Genomic DNA, 16,295 nt, shown 5'->3' on the forward strand with positions numbered 1-16,295 from the left:
CAGCTGGCGTTGTTGTGAGAGGCTGCATTCAGTTTCAGTGAATTTTCTGAAAACTTTCAAGTATTTACCCTTTTCATGATGGGTGACTTACCATCACACCTGCCCATACCTCACTGAGTGTTCAGTAGTTTTTAACCAAAAAAAAAAGCGTGAACCCTGTGCCCCACCCTCCTTGTTCACCCCATCTCACCACAAGTGACTCTTTTTTTGTTTCCTTGAATGAAAAAGTCCTCAAAAGGAAACATTTTGCAGATACGGTGGAGGTGAAGCAAAAAAGGACTGAAGCACTATAAGGCATCAAAATCAACAAGTTCAAAAACTGTTTTGAACAGTGGGAAAAAACTGTCTTGATAAGTGTATTGCATCAAATAGAGAGTATTTTGAAGGTGACTGGAGTTTGAACATGTAAGAATAAATACACAATATATTATAAATAAATTCTGTTTTTTGGCGGCCCCCCTTGTACAATGGAATATGACTCAGCCACACACACACAAAAAGAATCTTGACATCTGCAACAACATGGATGGATCAAGAGGGTATGTGCTTAGTAAAATAAGTCAGACAAAGAAAGGCAAATGTTATATGATTTCACTTATATGTAGAATCTAAAAAACCGAAATAAATGAACAAGCAGAATAGAAATAGACTTATGAATACAGAGAACATTTTGATGATTGCCAGGTGGGAGGGAGGTTAGAGGTAATGGGTGAAAAAGAAGAAGAGATTAAGAAGTATGAATTGGTAGGTACAGAACAGTCATGGGGATGTAAACTACAACATAGGTAACATAGTCAATAAATTGTAATAGCTATGTATGGTGTCAGATGGGTAATAGATTTATTGGAGTGATCACTTCATAAATTATATAAACGTCTAATCAATGCATTGTACCTGAAATTAATATAATACTGTACACCAACTGTGATTAAAAATTAAAAAGTATTTTAAAAATTAAAAAGTATATCATGACCAGAAGACAGGCAGAAGAAAATATTCTAATCAAAAGAGTAAGAAATATATGCATAAAAAAAGAAAGAAATGATGGAGTGCAGGAACAGTAAAAAAGTTGACAAAAGAGAAAGAAACTAATCAACAGTACATGTAATTAAGTTCCAAAAAGGAAAGAAAATAAACAAAAGTAATATTTTAAAAGGTAATGATTAAAATTTTTCCAAAATTGATAAACTTTATGAAACAGATTCAAAAAGCATTGTGAGCCACAAGCAGTATTAATTTTTTAAAAGTAGGTACATCATTCTAAAACGATGATACATTTACACAGTGGAATACTATGCAGCAGAAAGCCCTTTGTGACAACATGGATGGAACTGGAAAGCATTATGCTAAGTGAAATAAACCAGGCAGTGAAAGACAAATACCATATGACCTCACCTATAAGTGGAACCTAATCAACAAAACAAACAAGCAAGCAAAATACAACCAGAGACATTGAAATAAAGAACAAACTAACAATAACTGGAGGGTTGGAGGAAGGAGGATAATGTGGGAAAGAAGGAGAAGGTTTCAAGGAACATGTGTAATGGATCCATGGACAAAATCAAAGCGGGGTAGGAATAGGGAAAGGAGGTGGGGATGAGTGGGTCAGGGGGAAAATGGAGACAACTGTATTTGAACAACAATAAAAAGACAATAACAAAGGTCATAAGATACCTTGCTTCTGCTTTTTATTTTAAAGATAATGTCACTTTAAAAACCCTAAAGTTAATAAAAGAAAAGAAGATAACACTGCTGATGCACAATATTTTGCAGATTCTTGGTTCTTCAACTTAGCACCCCCTGTTCTCACAATATAAGTGTAAATTGCTAAGGTACTGTTTCGTTGTCAAGCAGGAAGAAAACAGATTTGAGAGATCTTGCTTTTCTGTCCTTTTGCTTTGGCCAAATCAAGTAAACCTTTATCTCCAAGCAAAAAAAAAAATACTTTAAAAAATAAGATAAAATAAAATATTGAAAACCAAATACAGAAAATCTTATTACCACATAAGGGACAAAATAGGTAAATCTGAAAAGACCAAGAGAATTAGACTACAGGAGACTTTTCAACAAAAACAACAGAAATCAGAACACACAGGGTTAATATCTTCAGTGTATGGACACAAAATGCTCCACCAAAAGAACACATTCTTCAAAAGTGATGTTACAAGAAAGATATTTTCTGACAAAGGAAAACTGGGAAAATTTAGCTCCAGCAGACTTGCACTAGAGGAAATACTAAAAAATATTTTTCAGACAGAGGGAAATGAAACCAGATGGAAGCTCAGAAATCCATGAAGAAAAAGACAAATAATAAAAATGATAAACGTATAAAAGTCTGAGTGGATATTGTTTCTAAAACATAAAAAAGTACAGTGTCATTTAACAAATATATATTTGTGTATGTATATATGTGTATGTCTATGTGTTTTTATATTTGTTAAGAAAATGTGTGTGTGAGTCTACACATAAAAACAAAAATGTCCATATAAGGAATAAGGGAAGTAAATAAAGTTGAAGTGTTACAAGGTTCCTGCATTGCTTAGGAAGAGTATAAAAGCACCAAGTACTCTTATATGTCAAGTATGCATGATGAAATTTCTAGGATAATCACTAAAAGAGGAGTGTAAGATCAGACTAATCAAGGACCAAAATAATAATTCAAAGGAGGCAAAATTTTGTGAAAAGGAGAACATACTGTATTTGGAGTTAAGAGAAAGGAAATAGTAAGATGGTAAATTTAAACCTCAATATATCAGTAATATATTATTTACTAAATGTCCCTATTTGAAAAAAAAATTCAGACCCAACTCCATGCTGCTAAGGAAAATGTGTGTAATATAAAGAGACAGAAAGGTTAGCAAAGGCATCTTTATAATTTAAGGCTGTCGTCATAGGTGCACATACATTCAGCTAATAGGCTTATTACTATTCCAATTTTCTACATTTTGAAACACATATCAAACAAAAAGATTTCCAAAACCTAACAACTTGACCTAAAAGACATATACGGCAACCAATGACTGCAGAACACTTTATTTTTAAAAACTTCTTTCAATATTTAGTAAATTTCAACCTAGATAAAAATTTCAAATATATACTAGAATTCTCATATAACTCTTATATACATAAGTTTACCCAGATTCTCCTATTGTTAACATTTTACATAACTGCAACAAACTTGTGCAATCCTGTTAACTCAACTATCAACTGATAGGGTTAATCTTCATCACTTAGTTAACATGGAATCTGCAGAGTCTTCACTGTAAAGTTACTGTTTTTCCCTTTTCAAACTGTACTCTTTGGAAGCAAATCATTAAGTCTTTACCACATTCAAGAGGAGGAGAATTAATCTCCATTATTTAAATTAGTATGAATACTTATTTTATTGGAGGAAGGGTTATAATCCAATATCATGATTATTTATTTTGTTAGTTGAGCTGTTCTATCATTGGCTACAGGGAGCTTATTCAGATGGAATCCTTTGTCCTTTTAACATGCCACTATCATTTTTGGTTGGTTTTGTTCTTTGAGCACTTCCTTTTTCTGGCACTACAAAAACTTCCAAACTCTTATTTTCTCTGTGTCACTGCCAGAAATAGACTACTTCATCTAGGAGCCCTTTTTCCTTTTATTTAAAAATCATATTAAGAAAAAATACAAGATCTGGGTGCTGGATGTGTACACTGCTACTGGGTTGTCACAGCATCTAGGTCCTTTAGTGGAGAGAAGTATGAAACATATTTATGTAAACTGCCTCATGTATATAAACATGAGTTCATACTGATTTTTCTGACTCTAATCCCATAACATTGGGTTCATTCTCTTTCCTCTTAGTGTTTTTATGACTTCTTATTCTAACAGTGAGAAACCTAGCTTTATACTAAATGTTATTTTTAAGTACAAAGAAAAGCATTTATAAAAATCATTATAAATTGGCCCATGAAATAAGTTTTAATAAAGTTTAGAGAATCAAAATTATATAGAGTATATTCTTTAACTCTAGGGCTATATACTGCACATGAATAGCAAAAAGAAAAATTCTCCTAAGTTTGAAAATTAAGAATTACACTTCTAAATGTATCCCTTCTATCAGAGAAGAAATTAGAGTGAAAATTTTAAAATATTTAAATGAAATGATAATAAAAATGTACTATATCAAAATTTGTAGTATGCAAAATAGTTATGCTTACAGAGACTCAAATTAATACATTAAGAAAGTCAGATTAAAATCAATTGAATTAAGAAGAAAATAGCAAAGTAAACTTAATGAAAGTAAATAAGAAATCCCATAAAAAATATAGAAAATCAAATAGAGAAAATCAATAGGCCCAAAGTTTATTCTCTGAGATTCACAAAATTTATCTTTCCCTGGCAAGCCTAATCAAAATATAAAACACTGATATAAAATATGGAGATTGTAATATTTAATACATATGTCTTATAATATTTAAAAGATTATAAAAGGATAATATGAATTTTGACTTAATTTGGAAAACATTAATGAATTGCCCTAACTCATACTTACCTAAACAGAAACAAGAATAAATTGAAAATCTGAGTAATCCCACAATTATTAATGAAATTGAACTTATAACCGCAAACCTTTCCACAAAGAGAACTTCGAGACTTGATGACTGAACCTATATTCTATCAAACATTTAAGAAAGAAATGATGGCAATGTGATAGGAACTATTTTATAGAAGATAAAAAGAGAAACAGTTCAAAACTCATCATAAGGGATGAGTGTAACCTTGATACCAAATGACAAGGACATTACCAGAAAGAAAATTACTTGTCAACATTAGAAGCAAAATTCCTTTAAAAAATGGGAAATATAATACAGCAATATGCAAAATAATAATAAGATCATAACTAAGTGGTGATTATTTGAGAAATGCAACGTCAATTTAACCTTTAAAAATAAATCAAAACAATTCATTATGCAAACAAATTTTTAAAAACATTCAATGGTTTCAAAAATGAACAAAATGTTTTTAACAAAATTAAATATATATTCAACATTAAAACTCTCAGCAAACAAAGAGTATAAAGATTTTTTTTAATCTACTAAAGAAAAACCCACAGGAAACATTATAACCATCAGTGAAATGTTGACAAGTTCTCCTCTGATAAGTGGCATAAAAATAGACTTCATTATCCCTACTTATATTCAATATTTTGCTGAAAATCCTAGCAAGTGCAATAAAGCAAGAAATAGATTAAAAGAAATAATCATTGGAAAGGAAAAAACCTGCCATTATTTATCACAATTTATAATGTATGTGCAAAAAAGTCTAAAAGTTTTTACATATAAATTACTCAAATTATGAATCACTAATATATGAATCAATTATATAAATGTTTCTATATACCAACAATAAACCATTAGAAAATGGAAATCATAAAAAATGCCATTGGTAATATAATAACATTAAAAATTTCATGCCTAGGAATAAATCTAATGAAAAAGGTGCAAGACTATTAATATAGAAAATTAAGAGACATTTGGAGAGATATTAAAGAAAACCAAATTAATGAAGGTTAATACCAGGTTTATAGTTTGGATAAAATTTTTGTAAAGGTGTCAGTTTTTCCCAAAATTGACCCATAAATTCAATATTATCCTCATTAAATCCCATATGTTTTCAAAATTTAAAAACTAATTGCAAATTATTCTTAAATGTATGGCTAAACCCTTAAAGAACAAACAGCATAATAGGGGGATTTTAAAACAGATTAAAACACAATATTAATCAGACAGTATGGTGTTAACTAAAATGGAAATGCATAGACTAATAACATGGACAAAGAAACCTACTTAATCATGTAAATATATTCATTTTAAAACTAATTTGACACTTTGGAGATATGGAAAAGAAATGGTCTTTTTAGTAACTGGTGCTAGGAAAATTAAATTTCCTATGGGAAAAGAAAATTTAATTTTGGTCCTATTTCACATCATACTCAATTCCAGATCAGTTACAAATCTACAAATGAGAAAAACCATCAATACAATTTCTAGAAGATAGTATCTTTTCAATCAGGCATAAGAAAAGTTTTCTTATAGTTTGCAGAAAGCACTAAGCATAAAGGCAAAAATTGATTAACTGTACTACAGTAGTCCCCACTTAATCACTGAGGCTTCACTTACTCAAAATCCAAAAATTATTAAATGGAAAATTCCAGAAGTAAACCCTTCATAAATTTTAAATTGTGCACCACTCTGAGTAGCATGATGAAATCTCACCATCCAACTCTTTCCTGCCAGAATGTGAATCATCCCCCTGTTTGCAATTTCACCCCTGGATGTATATTCAACAGAACTGCCCCACACCCATACAATAAAGGTTATTTATAGCAGGCTAGAAGCTCAAAGCTAGAAACAATCCAAATGTCCATCAACTATAGAATGGAAAATCAAATTTTATAATCTTACAATCCAATATTGCACAGAAATAAAAATAAATGTACTACAGCTATGTGCAACAAAGTGGTTCAATTGCACAAACACAATGTTGACGCAAATGCAAACATTATATACTAGCTTTTAAAGTTCAAAACTAAATGGTAGCATTAAAATTCAGGATAGTGGTGACTTTGTGGGAAGGGAAGAGCAGAAAAGTTATGGAGGAAGATGTGAGGGTTCCTGGGGTGTCTATAGTTGTCTATTGTCTGACCATGGTCATAGTTACACAGTTTTCTTACAGTAATAACTCATGGAGCTGTACATTGATATTTGGTATACTTTTCTGTGGGCTGTTCTTAACAATAATGGTTTTAAAATATAAAGCAATCAGAAGGAAATCTTCAGACTTAGCACCACCACAATCCACCTACCAGGGACTTCACTCATATAACGGTTGACCTTTGAACAGGATGGATTTGAACAGTGCAGGTCCATTTATAAGCAGATTTTTTTTTTCCAATGCAGTCCACCAACCCTTCTTAATCTCCTTAAACTCGGGATTCAAACAGCTGCAGGTAGAAACAGCATTTCTGCTTACCCAGTTTTGTATTCACAACCGCAACCATTCAGGGTTGGTTGAATCTGCATTTGTGAAGTACTAGTTGTAGAGTCAACAGTTATTCATGGACTTTTTTCAATATGTTTGGGGAGGTGGTCTGTATCCCTAAACCATGCATCTCCTGACTTAATATGGTGGATAATACCAGCTGCCCAACCTGTGCACTAAATTTCACCTCTGGCTCTCCTCAAAAAACGTCACTCTAAAATTCTTTCCTGTCTCTCCCACAGCATTAATATTTTCCTTTCGCATGCATCATTTTCATCAACAGCAAACAGAAGCTATTTGTTCTACTATTGAAAAAAATGTGTACTTAAATTGATGTTATTTTCTCCATAAGTTAATGCCCCATTTTTCCAACTGCTCTGTGCAGTACAATTCAGGAAAAGTATCAGTGTGTGTTGCCTCTCCTTACATGTTCCCTTAAATGCTCTCTCAACTGGCCTTTATCCTCACCACTCCAGAAAACTAGTCTCTTATCAAGACCACTAATGGCCTCCCTGTTGACTTCCCAGTGACCTTTATCCTCATATTGTTTGACTCACCCGCAGATTTGGACAAAACTGAGCCCTGTCTCCTTGACCTTCTTTCTTCCATTGGCTTTCTAACTGGTTTTCCCACCATGTTTCAAATAGACTTCCCTTCTTAGTTTCCTTCCCTGTGCCTTCCTCTTTTTCTAAAGCACTCAATGTTCAAACTGAGTCTTAGTTTTCTAGTCTCCATTCCATATTCTCTCTAGGACCTCATTTAGTCTCATGCTTCAAATATGCTCGATATGTTGACAGCAGCTCTCAAATATAAATCTCCAACCCAAATCTATATTTTATAATCCAGATTCACTAATCCAACTTCCTACTTGACATTTTCACTTGGTTTTTGACATCTTAAATTTAACGTTTCCGAAGCTGATCTTTCAATTTGCTCCCCTGTCTTGTACCACTGAATTTTCCCCTATCTCAGAGGCAATTCCATTCTTCCAGCCACTCAAAACAAAAATCTTAGCCATTCACATTTAATCCATTAGGAAATCTTATTAGGCTCACTTTTAAAAAGTCATCTAGAGCTTGACATGTTCTTTTTCTCTCCACATGTGTCATCCTGTTCCAAGCTGCCATCCTCTCCCACCTGGATTATTTCAATGGACTCCTAAAGGTCTCCCTGCCTCTACTTTATCTTTTTCAAACCACTCAAAAATGGCATCCAGAGTGATATCTTTAAACTGTTTTTCAGATTACTCCACATATCTCTTTAAACCCTTTTAGTAGTTTTTCATCACACTCAGAATAAAAGCCAAAGTCCTTAGAATAATGATTTCCCTTGTCTTCCTTCTATGTCTCCATCAGCCTGATACTATCCCCTCACCTACAGTGGCTCCTTGCTGTTGTCCACACATGCCATACATGTCAACATCCCAGGGCCATTGAACTTGTTGTTCTCTTGGCCAGGAAGGCAAATTTCTGATATCTGAAATTATTTCCCTCACCTACTCTAGTCTTTGTTGGTATTTAATCTTCTTAATGACTCTGACTCTAACCTTCCTATTTCATATTGCAACCTCCTTCTTTCCACTTCACATTCCTTATTGCTTTAATCCCATTTTATTTATGATAGCATTTATTATGTTTATCATGCTAAATAATCCATATTTATTTATTGTGTTGTTATATATTGTCTGCCTCCCTTGCTAAAATGAAAGGTCACAGGGCAGCAAATTGTGTCTGTTTTGTTTGTGGATGTATTGCAAGTGGCTAATACATGGTAGGTGTACAATAAATACTTGTTAAGTAAATGAATAAATTTGTATGTTATGGATATGAGAGTAAGCCTCAAAACTTTTTTATATGTTTTGTGAATATATTCAAGAATGAAAAAAAACACTTGGAGATTATGAGCCAGTGAATATTTTTCAAGGCAAATATTAGAAAAATAAAATTTATATTGATTTTTAGAATGATTAGAATCAACAAGATTTTATTTTCATAGAAATAAAAAGTCCATTAGTTGAATGTGGATAAGAGATCTTTTTATTTTCTCCAGAAAATAATGCTCCATACTCTGTGAATGGGAAGAGGTAGAGAATACTAAGGTGGAAATTAGAGGGGGAAACAAAAGAAAATAGTAGAATGTCACATGATCATGGAGCATTAGATAAGTGGGAATAGAGAAATTAAATGGCTAGCACAGAGAAATTTCCATTGTTCCTCACTTTATAAAGAAAGGAAAGTTTCCAATCCTAAAGTGATGTGCTAGCCTCACTCATGATGGTCTCACTGAGTATGCCAATCTAATGCATGGATAGCACATTTGTAAACTTCATTTCTCTGAACTATAGGATGTACTATTTTATCTCAAACTCTAAATCTAGATTATTTCCCTTCATGATCACTAGCATTCACACACACACAAACACACAAGCTATTTTATAACAATATGTTCTCCCTTACACTAAATATTTAGAAATAAGTGACAGGAAACAAACAAGCATCCTACAACCTCAAAAATCTCAGACCTCGGGCAGACTCAGGGCATCTCATATACTGGAATTATTTTAAGTCGATTTTTAATTTACCAAATAATAATAATTCTTCTGTAGCTGATTTTCTCAAAACCTTTACTTATGCTCTATGTCACTAAGGGTCTACTTGGATCAGAAATATAGTGGTTTAGGTAATATTAGTGTGAAAAAATTAAAGAGAAATCAATTCACTCTATGAAAAAAAATTACACCATATGAAATACTTTAGTTCTTCCATTATGTTTCTTGGGTGGGAGTGGGGGAGTGCCTTCTACTATAACATTTAGAAGTAATCTAAGATGATTTCACTACAACATTTAAAGAACAGACTCAGATCCATTCATTCATTTGATAATACCCTATATTGATTGAATCCCTACTGTGTGCCAGGGAGGAAGACAAAAGCTCCACAACAAATTAGCTATCTATTTCTGAGAAAAATAATTTTACCAATAGTTTCAGTAAAGTATTGTAAATATTATGTTAGAGATAGATAAGGAATAATTAATGGACCATAGGGACAAAATAGATAGAAATAATCTAGCTTGGATTGTCAGAGATCGGGCCAACCTGTCACAAATTCACAGTAACTTGCAGAAAATAGAGAAAAGGTAGAACCATGGTCACAAGGGAGGAAAGAAAGGTGCCTATGCTGAAACAATTACATCTCAAGTGTCTTTAATGGTGAGCAGTCTGCACTTCAAGTTGTCTGGGAAGAGACTTGCATATGAGGATATAGTTAAAACTAGAAGAGCATGGACCTGATATGAAAGGCCCTATTTGCCAAGCTCAACAATGTAGATTTTCCTGAAGGCTATGACAATTCATTGACAGAATGTAATCATGGGAACACTTTGATTTTAATTTAATATCCCTATGTAAGTCCAGTGAAAGATTAATTGCAGAATAAAAGTCTGAAGGCAGGGAGAGCATTCAGGAAGTTTTTACAGTAATTGCAAGAAGAAATAAAGAAGTATGCTAAAACAACAACAAGTAGAAGAGGGGAGAATGTGTTCCAAATAGAATATAGGAAGTAGGCGCGAAAGGATCTGGTCACCAAGTGGTAGCAGGAAGAGGACTGGAGAAGAGGGGACTTAGACTAATTCAAGGTTTCTGGTTTAGATGACTGGATGTGACAATATCACAGATAAAATAAGGAAAAGAACCAGAATGGAAGGGAAGGTATGGAATCCAGTTTTTGACACATTAATTTTCAGATGTGTGTAGAACAACCAAATGGAAAAAGGTCAGCTAGTGGCTGCGCTTCTGATTTTAAAGTTAAGAAATCTGGACAGTGGGTATTAATTGTTTACTAATGAAGTTTACTGATTAAGTTTGTTAATGATGAATATGTGGATAACAAAAGCAAAAGAGGAAGAATTAGACACTGGAAAAGGCTAGTAACTCTGGGATGGATCAAGATGGTAAGTCATCAGAGGGATCTGAGAATGAGACAATAGAGAATAGGAGAAACATGTGAGTCAGAGCAATGGAAAACTCCTAAGACAGAATGGTCCACAAGATCAGATATCACAGTGTCATTCTGTAAGATAGACATAGAAGAAAATGTATATTATTTGGTGATTTGAAAGTGAATGACTTTGATCAGAGCAGTTTACACTGAGTGGTGGGAAAAGAATGAGGTGCTTTGGATTGAGGGGTGAATATATGATGAGGTGGAAATGAGTGTGCATCATTTTAAGAAGTTTGCCTTCAAGTGAAAGGAGAGAGATGGAATAGCTAGGGGAACAAATGTCATTTTAAAAAGCAGTTTTGTAAGGGAAATAGATTTTAATATTGTGGGAAAAGCAGATAGAAAAAGCTTTGATGTTACAGGGGAACAAAATAAATGACGGAGCAAAGTTTCTAAGAAGGTACAAGGGGATGGACCCAGACCATTAGCAGGAGATGGTGGCTTTGAAGATAAACTGAAAGCTCAAACCTGTGTCATTTATGAAACAGGGATTCTACTTAATAATCTTGAAAGAATACATGGAATGAAAAAAATGAATGAAAGACAATGAGCTTAATTTTCCAAAGTATCTGTTTGCTCCCTTAAAAAATAGGGATAGAAATACCTATCTCATTGGGACAATGCAATTATTAAGATTGCAGATATAAAGCATTTAGCAGAGTGCTTGGCCCCATGATACGTTATGATGATTAATAGGTCCTATTATTGTTATTGTTATTGGATCCATCTATTTGCTTTCAACTCATTAGTAATGATTATTGCCAAGAGCACCCAATTGCATTTTTCACCAATCCTGAGTCTGTAACTCATGCACTTGAGCAAAAGGAACAGTAGAAAGGGAATGACTGGTCAGGATAGGGGAGAGTAAAGAATAATTAAATTTAGTTTTGATTTGTCCTTGTTGCTTTGAAGTTATCCATATTTGTTACCCTTGGGGGCTCAAAAAGCAAATGACCCAGACCTTTTCTGAAAACTAACAGTCATTTCCACTTCACTTCTACAGAGGTCTCCCTTGGCAGCCTTAATAGCTGGGTAGGGGTGCAGCCAAAAGCAAGTTGGGCTGCTTCTCAGCTCCCTAACCCTGTTGACCCAGGACTCCATTGAAACATTAAACACCTCAGGTTTACTCTTCTTTGTATTCCAAGTTATGGATGTAAATAGTTATTCACTTTGAAAGACACACATACAGGAAAAAAGTAGGTTTACAATTGTGAGTACACAGAACACAGAGCTTATTCTTGTATTATTACTGATTATTGTATTACTTCCATATAAATAACTGTAAACCTACTTTTGCCCCACCCTGTAAGCGTCTCCATTTTCACATAGATTTTTCTTGCCTTAACATTAAAACAAGAGCATTCCCTACTAAATATTCTTGCCAAGTTTTGTATGTATTCTACAAGTAAAAACCTATGTATGTTCTACATGGTTCGTATATCATAAGTAATTTCCCAACAATATGCTAAATGTTATAAGATAAAGAACTACTTAACTGAAAAGACATTTTTTAAACACAAATTAAATAGTGCTCTTAAGATTAATCACTGAAATATAAAGTTGTCTATTTATAGCTTGCATATATTTAATTTTCTGATTCAGTGTTGTCAATGATTTCACAATTTTAATTCTGTTACGTTAAAATTTGAAAATATGATTAAATTATTTAAATCTCTTAATTTTCTACTAGCAATATAATTAGCTTACTCATATCTCAAAAAAAAAACAAAACAAAACAAAAAAACCAACGCTTTTTCACTCCTCCAACAATTTATTTGGCTATTGACATCGGGAATCCCAGAAAATATAGCACTGTGTATTCAGTGAAAACAAAAGGTTTTTATTTTAAAACTACCTTTTCCTTTTCGTCCATCCTGCCTTACTTCATTTCTTCCTTTCTTTCAACAGATAACACTTATCTGACTGTTGACCATGGACTATACTAGTCACCAAGGCAAATAGGGAATATGGGGAGACACTTCCCATGTATGGCAAGTTCACAGTTGAGAAAGGGACAGGCATGTTAAAAACCCAGGCAGAGTGCTCAGTGAACGTAATGGGACATAAATAGAAGAAGGTGAGTGACTGTGTGAAAAATTAAGGAAGATTTCACAGAAGAGTTGTCCTGTGGTTGGGTCTTAAAAAGATAACTAGACTTTAACCAGATTTAAAAAAAGACAAAAGATACATTATAGCATTATTCAAAATAGCCCAGAAAACAACCTAAGTGTTTATTTAATAACAAATGGGTAAATAAAAGTGTAGTATATCCATACAGTGGAATATTATTCAGCCACAAAGAAAAGAATGAAGTACATGATACAACATGTATGAATCATGAAAACTTTATGCTAAATGGAAAACAGTCACAAAATAACACGTATGATTTTATTTATATGAAGTGTACAAAATAAGCCAATCTATAGAGGCAGAAAGTAGATTAGGTGTTATCTAGGGCTTATGACTGCTAGTATGTACAAATTTCTTTACAGGGAAATAAAAATGTTCTCTAAATAAATCAGGGTGGTGTTTGTAAACCATGTGAATTTACTAAAAGCACAATAAACAGGTAAATTATGTTATATGAATTACGTATACCTCGATAAAGCTTTTGGCTTTTATTTTTTAATTTTTTTATCATTGACACTATTGCAGATGCCATTTTACTCCCTTACTTCCCTCCACAAAGACCCCACTGCCTTCACCACATTATTGTCTGTGTCCATGGGCTAGGCATACATGTATATATATTATTTAGCTAAGGTTTTTAAAAAAGAGATAAGACAGTGTATTTAATTTTTATTTTTTATTTTTTCAATCACAATTTACATTCAATATACTTTGTATTAGGTTCAACTGTACAGCATAGTATTGAGACAATCATATACTTCACAAAATGTTCCCTCAATATTTCCAGTACCCACCTGGCACTATACATAGTTACTACAATATTATTGACTATAGTTCTTATGCTATACTTTACATCCCAGTGACAATTCTGTAACTACCAATTTGTACCTCTTAATACCTTTACCTTTTTACCCAGTCCTCCACACCCCCTTCCCTCTGGCAACCATCATTCTGTTCTCTGTATCTATGAGTGAAGACAGTGTGTTAAACAAATTAAAAAGTCTATGCTGAAAATTGTGGAATAAAAGAGCTCAGAAAAAAAAAAAATTGCCTCTGGCCGAAGAATAAGACCACGACAGCAGGATAGAAGGTAGGGAGAAGTGCACCACTGGCCTCGCCAGTGAGTTAATGAAATCAATAGACAACATGGAGACATCACATATCTTTAAGCAGACCGTGTTATGTTTGTGTGCTCCAGAATAAAAAAATTGGCAGCAGTTTGAAGGAGGATCTAGAAGGGAAGGCTATTAAGAGAGAAATCAGACAGTCTGCGTGTAGTGCAATCCTAGTTAACTGTGACTAATGTAAAAGCAGAGCTTAACACGAACTCAGGCATTTTAAAATCTGCACTTCTGGAAAAAGGTGCACATAAATTATGAGCCACATAGTATTAATGTTTACATTTATCATCAATACATATATCTTCCCTTGAGCATACAGGACAAATCTTTGCAAATATAAACAATGATATTTTTAACAAAGGGAAATAATCATAACCAAAGTATACATATTTATATAAGCTATATATAAATGTACATAAGTAATGTTAATCAGGTGATCGGGGAACAAAAATAAAGTCAGATTGGTTTTAAGAATACCACATACTGGCAAGCACTGAAGTCCTGGAACATGAGGAGTTCTTAAGATTTCTGTTGGTGTGGCAGGATATTAACAATGATGATAAGAAAAAGAATTTACACAACACATAACAAGTGAAAGTTTTCTCTTATAGCAGGTTTCTCAAAGCATGGTTTGTGAACATTCGCATCCTTCTCTATGCATGTTTAAAACTAAGATGCTAGCCCCCTACTGAAACGCAGTGAGCTAGGATTTCAGGAGAAGAGGGTAGGAATCTGCACTTAAATAAGTGGCTCAGATTGTTCCAGTAACCCAAAGTTTCAGTAACTCAAAAAAATATTTTTTAAAAATTTTTGAGTTTTAAAAGTCCTCACATATTCTGCATACAAGTCCTTTAACAGATATATTACTTGCCAATATCTTCTCCCAGCCCGTAGCTTGCTTTATCATTCTCATATCAGTATCTTTCAAAGAGTATAACATTTTTTCTTTTCTTTCTTATTGAATTAAAGGTTGTAATAGTTAAACAATTATGCAGGTTTCAGATGCACAACTCCACAACACACCATCTGTGCACTGTACTGTGTGTTCACTGCCCCAAGTCAAGTCTTTTTCCCACACCATTTATACCTTCTATACTCTCCTCAATCTCTCCCTATTCCCCCCTCTCCTGGCAATCACACACTGATATCCGTGGTCATGAGTTCTTTCTCATTTTTTTTTGCTCATTTCTTCGAACCTCTCCACCCAGCTCCCCAAAACCATCCCATGACAATTGTCAGCCTGCTCTCTGTAAGTCTGTAGCTATTTTGCTTCCTAGTTCATTTTTTTATTAGATACCATATATAAGTAATATCATAGGTAGTTGTCCTCCTCTGTCTGGCATATTTCACTTTACAATGCTATCTAGATCCATCCATGCTGTTGCAAAGGGTAAAATTTTCTTTTTTATGGCCAAATAGTATTCCATTTTGTAAATGCCCCATAGTTGTTTTATCTACTCATCCACTGATGGGCAGTCGGGCTGCTTCCATGTCTTGGTGATTGTAAATAACACTGCAATGAGCACAGTGTGCATATGTTCTTTTGAATTAGTGTGTTAGGTTTCTTTGGATAAATTCCCAGTAGAATTGCTGGGTCATAGGCAGTTCAATTTTTACTTTTTTGAGGAAACTACATATTGTTTTCCACAGTGACTGCACCAATCTGCATTCCTACCAACAGTGCATGAAGATTCCCTTTTCTCCACATCCTCACTAACACATGCTTATTTGTAGATTTATTGATGATAGCCATTCTGACAGGTGTGAGGTAACATCTCATTGTGGTTTTAATTAGCATTTCTTCGATGATTAGTAACATTGAGTATCTTTTCTTATGTCTACTGGCCATGTATATGTCCTTTATGAAGAAGTATCTCTTCAGGTCCTTTACCCATTTTTTAAATTGGATTGTTTGGGTTTTTTGGTGTTGAGTTTTATAAGTTCATTATAAATTTTGGATTCTAACCTCCTATCAGATATACCAGTGAATATATTCTCCCATTCTGTGGGTTGTCTTTTTATTTTGTTG

Source organism: Pteronotus mesoamericanus, unplaced genomic scaffold (genome assembly GCF_021234165.1).
Source record: "Pteronotus mesoamericanus isolate MK-2021 breed Mesoamerican mustached bat unplaced genomic scaffold, CSHL_Meso_final scaffold_174, whole genome shotgun sequence".
Lineage (NCBI taxonomy): Eukaryota > Metazoa > Chordata > Mammalia > Chiroptera > Mormoopidae > Pteronotus > Pteronotus mesoamericanus.